This window comes from Salmo salar, chromosome ssa16 (genome assembly GCF_905237065.1).
Source record: "Salmo salar chromosome ssa16, Ssal_v3.1, whole genome shotgun sequence".
NCBI classification, from domain to species: domain Eukaryota; kingdom Metazoa; phylum Chordata; class Actinopteri; order Salmoniformes; family Salmonidae; genus Salmo; species Salmo salar.
The window spans coordinates 15,448,865-15,462,828 of NC_059457.1; the positions used below are offsets into that span (position 1 = coordinate 15,448,865).

General features: G+C 46.3%; 1 protein-coding gene across 1 annotated transcript in view; it reads right to left on the bottom strand.

Annotated features, from left to right (window-relative positions):
* mical3a (microtubule associated monooxygenase, calponin and LIM domain containing 3a) overlaps positions 1 to 13,661 on the bottom strand; it is a 139,892-nt gene extending 126,231 nt beyond the window's left edge. Inside the window, exon 1 of the mRNA XM_045697004.1 lies at positions 13,387 to 13,661. The gene's annotated coding sequence lies outside the window, so the exon portion shown is untranslated. The remainder of the gene's footprint in view (positions 1 to 13,386) is intronic.
* Positions 13,662 to 13,964: the final 303 nt, after the last annotated feature.

A 13,964-nucleotide genomic window follows, 5' to 3' on the forward strand; every position in this document is an offset into this window, starting at 1 on the left:
CAGGACATGTTCAGAGCTCAGACAGTGCTGTGTAAGTCAGTCACACAGGCCCTGCGTGACTGACTTCCAGCGAACTGCGCATTTTCCAGAGAAGTGAGCAGCCCGTTCGCTGGAACTGCCTTCATGAGTAACACTGGAATACTCCTAGTTAGCCTGGTATCAGATCTATTTGTGCCATCTTGCCAACTCCTACGGTCATTGTAAGAGTTGGCTGATGCAGAGCAGGGACTAGTGTAACGACCATCGTAAGGAGGAGACCAAGGTGCAGCGTGGTAAGTGCTCATGTTTACTTTTATTTAACTCAGAACACTAAACAAAATAACGAAAAGGAAAAGGAACGTCGCGTTCTGCAGGCTTACTGAGCTGTACAAAAACAAGATCCCACAACTAAAGGTGGAAAAAAGGGCTGCCTAAGTATGATTCCCAATCAGAGACAACGATAGAAAGCTGCCTCTGATTAGGAACCATACTCGGCCAAACACAAAGAAATACAAAAACTAGATTGCCCACCCCACATCACACCCTGACCTAACCAAACTAGAGGAAGTAAAACGTCTCTCTAAGGTCAGGGCGTGACAACTAGGCTAGCTGCTAGTGTGTTTGTGAGGAACACTGAGCCTGGTGGGGTAACTCTCCTTCACCCCACTGGAGGAGGCTGTGAAACTGACACCCCCTCTGTTAGACAGATGATCTTGGTGGGATGTTAACAGAGCGATGATGACAGCTGCACTGGTGATCAGGGATCCGTCAAGTCTGGACCAGCTACTGCTACACACCAGTCACTGTGTGTGTGTGTGCGCATGGGGGTTGGCTCTCACACACACACACACACACACACACACACACACACACACACACACACACACACACACACTATCCTTGAACTTCACTAAAGCAGAATTCCATGGTTCACCTTCTCTGTGATCCATGAAGACAGTTTTAGGCTGGGTTTCTGTATAGCACTTTGTGACATCGGCTGATGTAAAAAGGGCTTTAGAAACATATTTGATTGATTGATCACCTCCATAGAAAAAAAGTGTAGAACAATAAAACAGATAGATAGACAGACAACTCCACAAGTTTAAAATCGTAGGAATTTCTCCATGAAGAATAATGCTAAACGCCAAACTGATCATGATCTTAACACTAAGTACAACACATGGGACTTTGTTCTCCAGACACAACAAAAAGGTGCTGTTGAGTCATCATTTATACGGTGTGTGTGTGTGTGTGTGTGTGTGTGTGTGTGTGTGTGTGTGTGTGTGTGTGTGTGTGTGTGTGTGTGTGTGTGTGTGTGTGTGATGGATCTAGGCATCAAGTCAAAGCACCAGCCCAGAAATGATGACTGTATTGTTCAGCAGAAAGCAGATAGGTCATATAACATAGAACAGTCAATACAGTAATCAGATAATTACATGGTCTCTACATGCTCCCAGAATAACAAGCCTATAGCTCATAAAAAAAGGTCAGAGCATTTCACAAGAAAAGAAGGGCAACCACTCATGTCTTGACAGTTTCCTCAGCTTCTAATACGCTGGACAGAACAGCAAACACATTTTTCAACAACTCAACAGGAAGTGTCAGAAGTACAATATGTAATAAAAAAAACAAAGTTCAATGCTAACGGCAGTAGATCGACCTCTTCTACCATCTCCTAACCAAGTTAACATAGAATGCCACAGATGAACATAACATTCACTCCTCCTGTCTCCTCATGACATTCACTCCTCCTGTCTCCTCATGACATTCACTCCTCCTATCTCCTCATGACATTCACTCCTCCTGTCTCCTCATGACATTCACTCCTCCTGTCTCCTCATAACATTCATCAACGTCCTTGAGTGCTTTAATAACCTCCTTCCAACTGCCTCTTACGCCCAAATAGACAAAGTCATATACCTCCTGAACCAATCAGACCTGAGCTGAGCTGCACTTGCCTGGTTTCCCATCCCGCATAGTCTCTGTACCTCTGGTTGATTAGACAATACCTGAGCCAGCATAGTAAGATTTTGGTCGGTATGATAATGTGAAATGGTTAATCAAGAACAGGAAGGCCTGCACACTGTTTATGCTCCCTGGCGATGATCTGTTTCGGATCAAAACGTTGTCAATAAAGCAGTGAATTTGGAGCATAAACAGGTCTTCCTGTTCTTTACAGGTATTCTGTTTTAGCCCGGCCACCTACGTTTTTTAAGGATGTGCGTATGACCACACATTTTTCAAAAGGGTAATCAAGACCATAATGGTGGTGGAGGAGGGTAGAAATATCAATTAGTGTGAATGAACATAACCAGTTGGCAAAATGTAGCATGGGATGTCACAATTATCAGATGTTCTGTTTGAAATATGCTTTTTCCCTCTAAAGAAGGGTTCATGGCCACATTAAAGAGTCCGTAAGGTAAACACAATATTATACTAAACTAACCACTAAGTTAACACCATCCTCCATGCCAATCTACACAGACAGAGCTACCGCTGCTTTGTGGTTCTTTGTCTGGTGCTGTGTGACTGGGGGAGATGCCAGCTTCCAGTGCTTTGCTGGTGCTATGGTTGTTGTTGTTGGCTGAGAGAACTCACTTTGTGTTTGAGCAGTATTTCAATAAGACCGTGAGACACTGGCACCAACCTGCTTGTGGTTATTGAAAATGGTCTCATGTCAGAACATCTCAAAGTAGAGCGGGGGAGAGCAGAGGAAGCCCAACGCTCAGGGAAAAGTGCTGCTCGTCTAACCCCGGAGTCCAAGACAGACACCTCCAGAGCAAAACAAGGCAGCAGTAAACATGTCGTCACCCACAAATGATGCAGATCTAATCTGCAGGTCTTAATGACTCTTCTTGCTTGATGAGCTTGTTTTTAAAATATGAATCTCTCTCTCTCTCTCTCTCTCTGTCTGTCTGTCTGTCTGTCTGTCTGTCTGTCTGTCTGTCTGTCTGTCTGTCTGTCTGTCTGTCTGTCTGTCTGTCTGTCTGTCTGTCTGTCTGTCTGTCTGTCTGTCTGTCTGTCTGTCTGTCTGTCTGTCTGTCTGTCTGTCTGTCTGTCTGTCTGTCTGTCTGTCTGTGTTCCACAGCTGTGAAAGTTCCCTGAATAATATAGAGCTTGAGGCTAATCAAACCTGAGCTTGAGGCTAATCAAACCTGACGAAAGTTCCTCACACTTCTATTCCAACTGGCCGCTGTTCTTGTCAAGCTGTTTCTAATTGAGAATATCCATACTATTGTACAACGCTTGCCGGCTTTGCAGGGAACAAGTAGGGAATAAGAGATCCTTCATTACACATTGTCATCCGTTTGAGATGAAGCACCAGAAACTCAGAGGGAAATGCTGTTGCAAAATAACAAGGGCAATATAACTGGATAAAACTTTATATTTCAGCGAGCACTCCAGCTGAGACTCAGGGGACGACAGAGAGAGACTGATAAATAGAGAGCGAGAGAGAGAGACTGATAAATAGAGAGCGAGAGATTGATAGAGATTGATAAATAGAGAGAGAGAGATTGATAGAGATTGATTAATATATATATATAGAGAGAGAGAGAGAGAGAGAGAGAGAGAGAGAGAGAAAACCCAGTAAACCCCAAAAACACTAAAATAATGATTTTCCAGAGAAGATCCAGATCTCAGGGAATTAGACCAAAGTTCTCAATAGGTACAAAATATATAGAGTACTGTACACACTACAATTACTTAGGTTTAAAAATAAGCTCAACTAGACACCTTAATGAGGCAGTGAATGAACTGAGAGAGAAAGCACGCAGGGCATTCTACGCCATTAAAAAGTGAATTCAAATTGAAATACCTATTCAAATTTGGCTAAAACTAATTGAATATGTCATTGAACCAATTGCACTTTATGGCAGCGAGGTGTGGGGTCCACTTGCAAAACAAAATTTCATCAAATGGGACAAACACCCCATTGAAACCCTGCATGCAGAGTTCTGTAAGATTCTCCTACATGTCCAGAGGAAAACTACACACAATGCATGCAGGGCAGAATTAGGCCAATATCCACTAATAATAAAAACTCAAAAAAGAGCAATTAAGTTTTGGAAACATCTAAAATACAGTGACCCCCTCTCATATCTTTACCAAGCCCTGCAATGCCAAGAGCTGAGCAAAGAAAAGAGTCCCCTCATCCAGCTGGTCCTGGGGCTGAGTTCACAAACCTGTTCTACTAACACACTGAAGCCTCAGGACCCTCATCCAGCTGGTCCTGGGACTGAGTTCACAAACCTGTTCTACTAACACACTGACGCCTTAGGACCAGAACATCCAATCAATCAGAATAAACCAAATTACAACACAGTCAAAACAAAACTACATTGCTTATTGGGAAACAATAGCACAAACACAAAGCAAAATGCAGTGCTATCTGGCCCTAAATCGACAGTACACCGTGGCTAAATATTTGACCATGATTACTGATCAAAACCTTAGAAAAACCTTGACAAAGTACAGGCTCAGTGAGCACAGCCTTGCCATTGAGAAGGGTAGACACAGGAAAACCTGGCTCCCTGTAGAGGAAAGGCTGTGCAACCACTGCACAACAGCAGAACCTGAGACAGAGCTGCATTTCCTGACAAAATGTAAAAAATATAAAACAATTAGAGAGTGTCATTCTCCCAAATGTGAAACCCTTATTCAAGGTTTCAAAGACCTCTCTGATGAGGATAGGCTACCCGTCTGTTGGGGGAGGACGCAGAGAGCTGTGGATTGGCAGCGCACTACATTGCTGCCTGCCATAAGTTGAGGGACAGTGTCTGACAGACCAATCAACCTGCACATGTCCTCTACTGTATGCTTATTGTTATTGTTGAATGTATGGTTATTTTGACCCTTGGTTATTGTTGTTACTGCTGTCCCGTTGACAATTTTGATTCTCATTTTTATATTGTAAATATCCAAAATAAGCTTTGGCAATATGTACATTGTTACATCATGCCAATAAAGCAAATTGAATTGAATTGACTGATAAATAGAGAGCGAGAGAGAGAGACGGATAAATAGAGAGCGAGAGAGAGACTGATAAATAGAGAGAGAGACTGATAAATAGAGAGCGAGAGAGAGAGAGACTGGTAAATAGAGAGCGAGAGAGAGAGTCTGATAGAGAGAGACTGATAAATAGAGAGAGAGAGAGAGAGAGAGAGAGAGAGAGAGAGAGAAAAGAGGAAGAGAGAGTGAAAGAGCGAGAGAAGGGGAAGAGGGAGAGAGAATTTGAAAACACACCCAATTTTGATGAACTCCCATATCTACTGGGTGAAATACCACAGTGTGCCATCACAGCAGCAAGATTTGTAACCTGTTGCCACAAGAAAAGGGCAACCAGTGAAGAACAAACACCATTGTAAATACAACCCATATTTATGTTACTTTATTTTCCCTTTTGTACTTTAACCATTTGCACCTGATATGACATTTGAAATGTCTTTATTCTTTTGGAACTTTTGTGAGTGTAATGTTTACTGTTATTTTTTATTTTTTATTGTTTATTTCACTTTTGTTTATTATCTACTTCACTTGCTTTGGCAATGTTAACATATGTTTCCCATGCCAATAAAGCCCTAAAATTGAATTGAGAGAGAGCGAGAGAGAGAGAGAGAGAGAGAGGGGGGGCGAGAGAGAGAGAGATAGAGAGAGAGAGAGAGAGAGAGAGAGAGGGGGGGCGAGAGAGAGAGAGAGAGAGAGAGAGAGAGAGAGAGAGAAGGGGAAGAGGGAGACAGAAATACACAGAAAACTTCCCCAGGATTGTCTAGGCTCTCTGGATTTCAGTGTCTTCCTGTTCCTCAGACAAAGGATGGTGGTTCTAAAATGATGAATAGTCTCTGTTTGGAGCCTGTCCACACACAACCAGTACAGAGTCATCGTAGCTTACAGCTACGCGTTGCCCTTGACTGACACACAGGGAATGAAAGACTATGCTCATAAAAATGAATGTAGGCTATAATTAAAGCATATTTCATACTGGCAACACTGTTCAAATCCTCAAAACGCCATGCCAGCAAACAAAGACAGAGCACTACAGCACTACATTTCTAAAGCAAATGTTTCCCAAAACATCCTCAAACTTGTCCTGCCTACCTCTTCTTTTTGAATTACTGGGCTAGAATCATGGCTCTGAAACACTACTTCTGTACTGCAGCACAGTGGTAATAGTAATTTAGTCCACAACCAGATGAACCCCTCCCTCCACCCCCAAAACACACACCCACACACCCTACATTACAAAGAGAGGGGACTGTGTACAGGACTCTAACCAACACACCCTTCCCTGCACCTGTATCATACACCATCAGGCTGACAGCGCTGACATCCCAAACACACAGAACCTCTCCCGGACTGTCAGGACAGCACTGCAGAGAGAGGAGAGGAGAGGCCTGCCAACGGGGATTAACCTTGTCAGTAGATCAGCTGATATAGCTGGATTTATTCCCTCCCTGGCTGTACCATCGATGCCTCCTCCACTCGAGCTACTCCTTTACAGAACCACATCATCATCTATCTGTGGATGACCGTTTCCCATAAACTGCCTACTCCCCGAATTCGATTGTGTTTGTCCTGATGTCCAGAATCAGTGTCTGAAGTAAGGGGCAGCTGCCTGCCTGACAAACGTCCTCACGGCTCTTATGAATGACAGCTATTTACTAAAGCTGTCCCCTTTCTCATCACATGAGCCTCCCACTGCCTCCCACTCAGCACGGCACAGCCACCGAGGTTCACAATATCCCACTGTGTCCCCCTGATACAGTACTGGTCAGCAGAGAGGGGGGGGGGGGAGAGCTAGATAGACATGCCACAAGGTAGACCAGGAGGACTAATGACAACAAGCAACATCAAGTACAGCTTTTACCCGGGGTTGCTTGAGAGAGATGACATAGCATTCAGTAAATATACTATGGCACCGGTGTATAAACATGGCATTGGGTTATGGATTCATGTATCTGGAACAGAACACTGTCCATAGGAATGCGGCAGCGGTGCCGTGTTCTCTCCTTTGTATTTACCCTTCCTTTTCTCCAACTTGACATCCACCGTATGTACTGCAAACAGAGTAAGGGCTGAGAGTCCACGCTGTTCCTCCATCCCTTTCCTTTCTCTCTCGCTCTCTTTCGCGCTCTCCCTCTGACTCTCTCTGGGGGTCAGATCTATTTTCCGCCCATCCCTGCAGTGTGTGGCTCTGTTCTGCAGTGTGTGGCTCTGTTCTGCAGTGTGTGTGTGGCTCTGTTCTGCAGTGTGTGTGTGGCTCTGTTCTGCGGTGTGTGTGTGGCTCTGTTCTGCAGTGTGTGTGGCTTTGTTCTGCAGTGTGTGTGGCTTTGTTCTGCAGTGTGTGTGTGGACTGTGGAGCCTCGTGAGGCTGTAGCATAACTCCTCCACCCACCACTTAGCTCTGCTGCTCAGCTCCAAACACAGTATTTCATAACTCCTCCACCCATCACTCAGCTCTGCTGCTCAGCTCCAAACACAGTATTTCATAACTCCTCCACCCATCACTCAGCTCTGCTGCTCAGCTCCAAACACAGTATTTCATAACTCCTCCACCCACCACTCAGCTCTGCTGCTCAGCTCCAAACACAGTATTTCATAACTCCTCCACCCACCACTCAGCTCTGCTGCTCAGCTCCAAACACAGTATTTCATAACTCCTCCACCCATCACTCAGCTCTGCTGCTCAGCTCCAAACACAGTATTTCATAACTCCTCCACCCACCACTCAGCTCTGCTGCTCAGCTGCTCAGCTCCAAACACAGTATTTCATAACTCCTCCACCCATCACTCAGCTCTGCTGCTCAGCTCCAAACACAGTATTTCATAACTCCTCCACCCATCACTCAGCTCTTCTGCTCAGCTCCAAACACAGTATTTCATAACTCCTCCACCCACGGCATTCCCGAATGCTCCCAGAATGCACACCACGTCAGCCAGAAAAATGAGAAATATGACCCAATTACAGAGTAGAGATAACCTGCCTAGGGGGCCGGGGGAGGAAGTAGGAGGAGGGAAAGTGGGGGGGGGGGTGAGGTAGAGGAAGGGGGCATTATCATATGTAACTCATGTGCAGCTCTAACAACAGCAGACTGCGATGATATCATGATATCACTGCAGGATCAAGGTCTGGTGGCAGAGGAGAAGAAGAGAGGAGGAAAAGAGAAAGAAGGGAGGCCTTGCTGGACTGGTATCTAAGGGCTCAATCTAGTGTTTGGGTAAACAGCAACTGCAGAGGTATTTGATGTGTGGAGCCCCCCGTCACAGTCTACCCAGTCAGTTCTAAATCGATGGTATTTAGGAAACAGTGGTATTCACATCATAAACAGTACTGGGGTTGTAAATGAAACTAAGTGGCTGAAGCAGAGTTATGCCAGTTAAATGAATTGATAAATACTGCATTGGGAGAATGCTGCTGCTGCAGTGTCTTTCACTAACTGCTCGCATTGATTTAATATAATCTGATGATGCTACAGTACATCAACATGGTCTCAGAATATGACAAAATAGTGACATTTAAGCATTGAAATACAGTGCATTTGGAAAGTTGTCAGACCCCTTCCCTTTATCCACATTTTGTTACCTTACAGCCTTACTCTAAAATGGATTACATTTAAAAAAAATCCTCATTAATGTCATTGTCGTGTGTGTAGGTGGCAGGGAAGTCAGGCGCAGGAGAAACCAACTTGGTGTAACTGGAGTAGTTTAATTTATATAAAACAAACTCCAAGAAACCAACGTACATAAAAATAAACATGGGTAAACATACCCGTCGCACACCTATACAAAATACACGAACACATAACCACAAACAAAACAACAAACCGTGACGAAGAGGTGCAACATGCACTAACTCAAAATAATCTCCCACAAACAAAAGTGGGAAAAACAACTACTTAAATATGATCCCCAATTAGAGACAACGATGACCAGCTGCCTCTAATTGGGAATCATCCAAAAAAAACAACATAGAAAAACAGAAACTAGAACCAAACAACATAGAAAAATAAAACTAGAATAAACCCCCCCCAGTCACGCCCTGACCTACTCTACCATAGAAAATAAGAGCTCTCGATGGTCAGGACGTGACAGGACCCCCCCCCAAAGGTGCGGACTCCGGCCGCAAAACCTTTTATTTTTATTTTTTTTTACATTTATAGTCATTTAGCAGATGCTCTTATCCAGAGCAACTTACAGTAGTGAATGCATACATTTCATTTCATGCATTTTTTTGATTTTGTACTGGCCCCCCGTGGGAATCGAACCCACAACCCTGGCGTTGCAGACACCATGCTGATGTTGCAAACACCATGCTCTACCAACTGAGCCACAGGGGAAGACCAAGACCAAAACCTGAAACCAAAAGGGAGGGTTGAGGGGGGTGTCTACTGTTGGTGGCGGTTCTGGTGCAGGACGAAGAACCCTCTCATCCCGCGGATCCTCCCACATCAGAGGCGGTTCTGGTGTGGGACAAAGAACCCTCTCATCCTGTGGATCCACCAGCATAGGAGGCGGCTCTGGTGCAGGACGAAGAACCCTCTCATCCTGCAAACCCGCCAGCATCGGTGGAGGCTCTGGACCGCCGACTGTCACTGGAGGTTCCGGACCGCGGGCCGTCTCAGGAGGTTCCGGACTGTGGACCATCGTTGGAGGTTCCGGACTGTGAAACGTCGCCAGAAGCTCTGGACTGGGAACTGTCGCCGGAAGCTCTGGACTGGGAACTGTCGCTGGAAGCTCTGGACTGGGAACTGTCACCGGAAGCTCTGGAACGGGAAGGCGCACTGGAGGCCTGATGCGTGGGGCTGGCACAGGTGTCGCCAGACTGGTAACACGCACCTCAGGGCGAGTGCGGAGAGCAAGCACAGGACGCACCAGACTGGGTAGGCGCACTGGAGGCCTAGTGCGTGGAGCCGGGACAGGTGGCACTAGACTGGTGACACGCACTTCAGGGCGAGTGTGAGGAGAAGGCACAGGACGTACCTGACTGAGGACACACACTCCAAGGAGAGTGCGAGGAGGAGGCACAGGACGTACTGGGCTGTGGAGGGGCACTGGAGACCTGGTGCGTAGAACCGGTGCAGGATATACTGGACAGTGGAGGCGCACTGGAGGTCTGGAGCGTAGAGCTGGCACAACCCGTCCTGGCTGAACGCTCACTTTAGCCCGGCAAATGCGGGGCGCTGGCACAGGACGAACTGGGCTGTGAATGCGCACTGGCAACACAGTGCGTAGACCTGGCGCAGGATATCCTGGACCAAGGAGGCGTACTGGAGACCAGGAGTGTTGAGCCGGCACAACCCGTCCTGGCTGAATGCTCACTTTAGCCCTGCAAATGCGGGGCGCAGGCACAGTGCGCACCGGGCTATGAATGCGCACTGGAGATACAGTGCGCATCACCGCATAACACGGTGCCTGACTGGTCACACGCTCCCCACGGTAAGCACGCCCGCTCTGCAGCGCTCTCAACGCCAACACCTCTCTCCGGAATCTTTCGTCGAGTTCCTCACTCGACTCCCTGACTGGCTCTGGTTCACACCTCGGCTCCGCCGACCACTCAGTGTGCCCCCCCAAAACAATTTTTGGAGCTGCCTCTCGGGCTTCTGTTGTTGCCGTGCTAATTCCTCGTAGCGTCGCCATTCTGCTCTCGCTGCCTCTATCTCCTCCTTCGGACAGCGATACTCCCCTTCCTGCCTCCAGGGTCCTTTCCCGTCCAAGATTTCCTCCCAGGTCCATTCCTCTTGATCACGCTGCTTGGTCCTCTGGTGGTGGGAGATTCTGTCACGCTTGTGTGTAGGAACGGACGAAAGCGCAGCGTGGGTATCGTTCCACATAATTTATTTTAATGTGAAACTATGCAAGACATACAATAAACCATAAACAAAACAACAAACCACGACGAAGAGTGCAACATGCACTAACTCAAAATAATCTCCCACAAACAAAAGTGGGAAAAACAACTACTTAAATATGATCCCCAATTAGAGACAACGATGACCAGCTGCCTCTAATTGGGGATCATCCAGAAACCCCAACATAGAAAAACAGAAACTAGAACCAAACAACATAGAAAAATAAAACTAGAATAAACCCCCCCCAGTCACGCCCTGACCTACTCTACCATAGAAAATAAGAGCTCTCTATGGTCAGGACGTGACAATTAATCTACACACAATAACCCATAATGACAAAGCATAGACATTCTTGCAAATCTATTAAAATAAAAACAGAAATAACTTATTTACATACGGTAAGTATTCAGACTCTTTGCTTTGAGACTCGAAATTGAGCTCCGGTCCATCCTGTTTCCATTGATCATCCTTGGGGTGTTTCTACAACTTGATTGGAGTCCACCTGTGGTCAATTCAATTGATTGGACATGATTTGGAAAGGCACACAAAAACCAAACCATGACGTCGAAGGAATTGTCCGTAGAGCTCCGAGACAGGATTGTGTCGAGGCACAGACCTGGGGAAGGGTACCAACACATTTCTGCTGCCTTTAAGGTCCCCAAGAACAAAGTAGCCTCAATCGTTCTTAAATGGAAGAAGTTTGGAACCACCAAGACTCTTCCTAGAGTTGGCTGCTCGGCCAAACTGAGCAATCGGGGGAGAAGGGCCTTTGTCAGGGAGGTGACCAAGAACCCGATGGTCACTCTGACAGAGCTCCAGAGTTCCTTGTGGAGATGGGAGAACCTTCCAGAAGGACAACCATCTCTGCAGCACTCCACCAATCAGGCCTTTACGGTCACGTCTGGAGGAAACCAGGCATCACCTGACCAATACCATCCCGACGGTGAAGCATGGTGGTGGCAGCATCATGCTGTGGGACATTTTTTCAGCGGCAGGAACTGGGAGACTAGTCAGGATCAAGGGAAAGATGTACAGAGAGATCCTTGCTCCAGAGCGCTCAGGACCTAAGACTGGGATGAAGGTTCACCTTCCAACAGGACAACAACCTAAGCGCACAGCCAAGACAACGCAGGAGTGGCTTTGTGACAAGTCTCTGAATGTCCTTGAGTGGTCCAGCCAGAGCCCGGACTTGAACCCGATCGAACATCTCTGGAGAGACCTGAAAACAGCTGTGCAGCGATGCTCCCCATCCAACCTGACAGAGCTTGAGAGGATCTGCAGAGAAGAATGGGAGAAACTTCCCAAATACAGGTGTGCCAAGCTTGTAGCATCATACCCAAGAAGACTTGAGGCTGTAGTTGCTGCCAAAGGTGCTTCAACAAAGTACTGAGTAAAGGGTTTGAATACTTATGCAAATGTTATATTTCCGTTATAAATACATTAGCAAAAATTGCTAAAAAACTGGTTTTGATTTGTAATTATGGGGTATTGTGTGTAGATTTCTGAGGGGAAAAAAGAATTGAATCAATTTTAGAAAAAGGCTGTAACGTAACAAAATGTGGAAAAAGTCAAGGGGTCTGAATACTTTCCAAAGGCAATGTATGTCACTCACTTGTGGTGACAGAGATAGGTCTGAGTATAACAGTGCGGTACTCTGACTGCTGCATAATAGAACAGCATACTGGTTGACAGAGAGGGTGAGGAGTATGTCCTACAGAACAGTACACTCTTAGAAAAAAAGGTGCTATCTAGAACCTAAACGGGTTCTTCGTCTGTCCCCAGAGGAGAACTCTTTCAAGAACCCTTTCTGGTTCCAGGTAGACCCCTATTGGTTTCCATGTAGAACCCTTTCCCTAGAGGGTTCTACATGGAACCCAAAAGAGTTCTACCTGGAACCAAAAAGGGTTCTTTTAAGAGTGCACAAGCACAACAACAAGGGTGTTTCTCTGCTGCAGTCACTGCGTAAACAATATACCAGCGATTGTCAGCATTACACAATTATTTATTACTGTTATTCCACAACAATGATTCTGTTTCACAAGTAATTGCCACATAGTCAACACACTTGCCACAATCACATAGTCATAACCATGTATAAACAATTGTACACACAGAGGCAGACACACACAACCTCCAACACACACACCCTCCAACACACACACGTACACACCTTCCCACCCACACACACACACACACACGCATGCACGTACACGCGCACGCACACACACCTTTCTACCCACACACACACGAGCATGCACGTATACACGCACAAACTCACGCATGCACACACACACACGCACATACACAAAACACATCCCATGGTTACAAAAGCATGGCTCATCAAGACACCCATCCAGTCTCTGTTAAGCAACTGTTGTCTCAGTCGCGTCCATAAATACTTGTGCCATTGCTCTCCTTCAGAGCATAACAACATACAGCAGAATAAAAATTATAATAACAATAATAATAATGTAATGAACATACAGCAGCACACACAACATGCAAACAGCTACACAACACATCACTATGGCAATCACAGAGGAATGACACACAGACTTACAGTGCTGGATCCGGTGCTGAGGCTCAGTGAAAAGACTGCTATCTCCCCCTTTACTCTGCATTACTGTTTGACTGGGATGGCTGCCAGACGCTTCTCTCACTCACTCCCACTCCTCCTCCTGTCTTTCACCCTCATAGGAAGAGTAGCAGCACACAGAGAGATCTGCAGTGCTGCTGGATCTGTGGCAGTATGCTGACGTCTCTGCTCTCTCTCTCTGTCTCTCTGTGTGTCCCTCTCTCTCCTTTCTCTCTGTCTCTCTCTCTCTCCTTTCTCTCTGTATGTCTCTCTCTCTCTCCTTTCTCCAAGGTCAGGGAAAGATCCGCCTAGCTATAGGGGTGGCTCCTCCCACAACGGAGCAGTCAGTTACGCTGCCAGGTCTAGCTATCCACCCCTCCTCTTCCTCCCTCCATCCCCACAACCACCCAGCACCGTGGAAGTAATTACCCCATCATGAGCCAGATTAACCCAGCCTGCTCTCCTCTTCTTCTCCTATGGGCCACGGCCACCTCACAGACAGACAGGATTACGACAGGGTTCAAGGCCACTCCAGGACCCAGAGCAGGAACAGCAGGAGGACA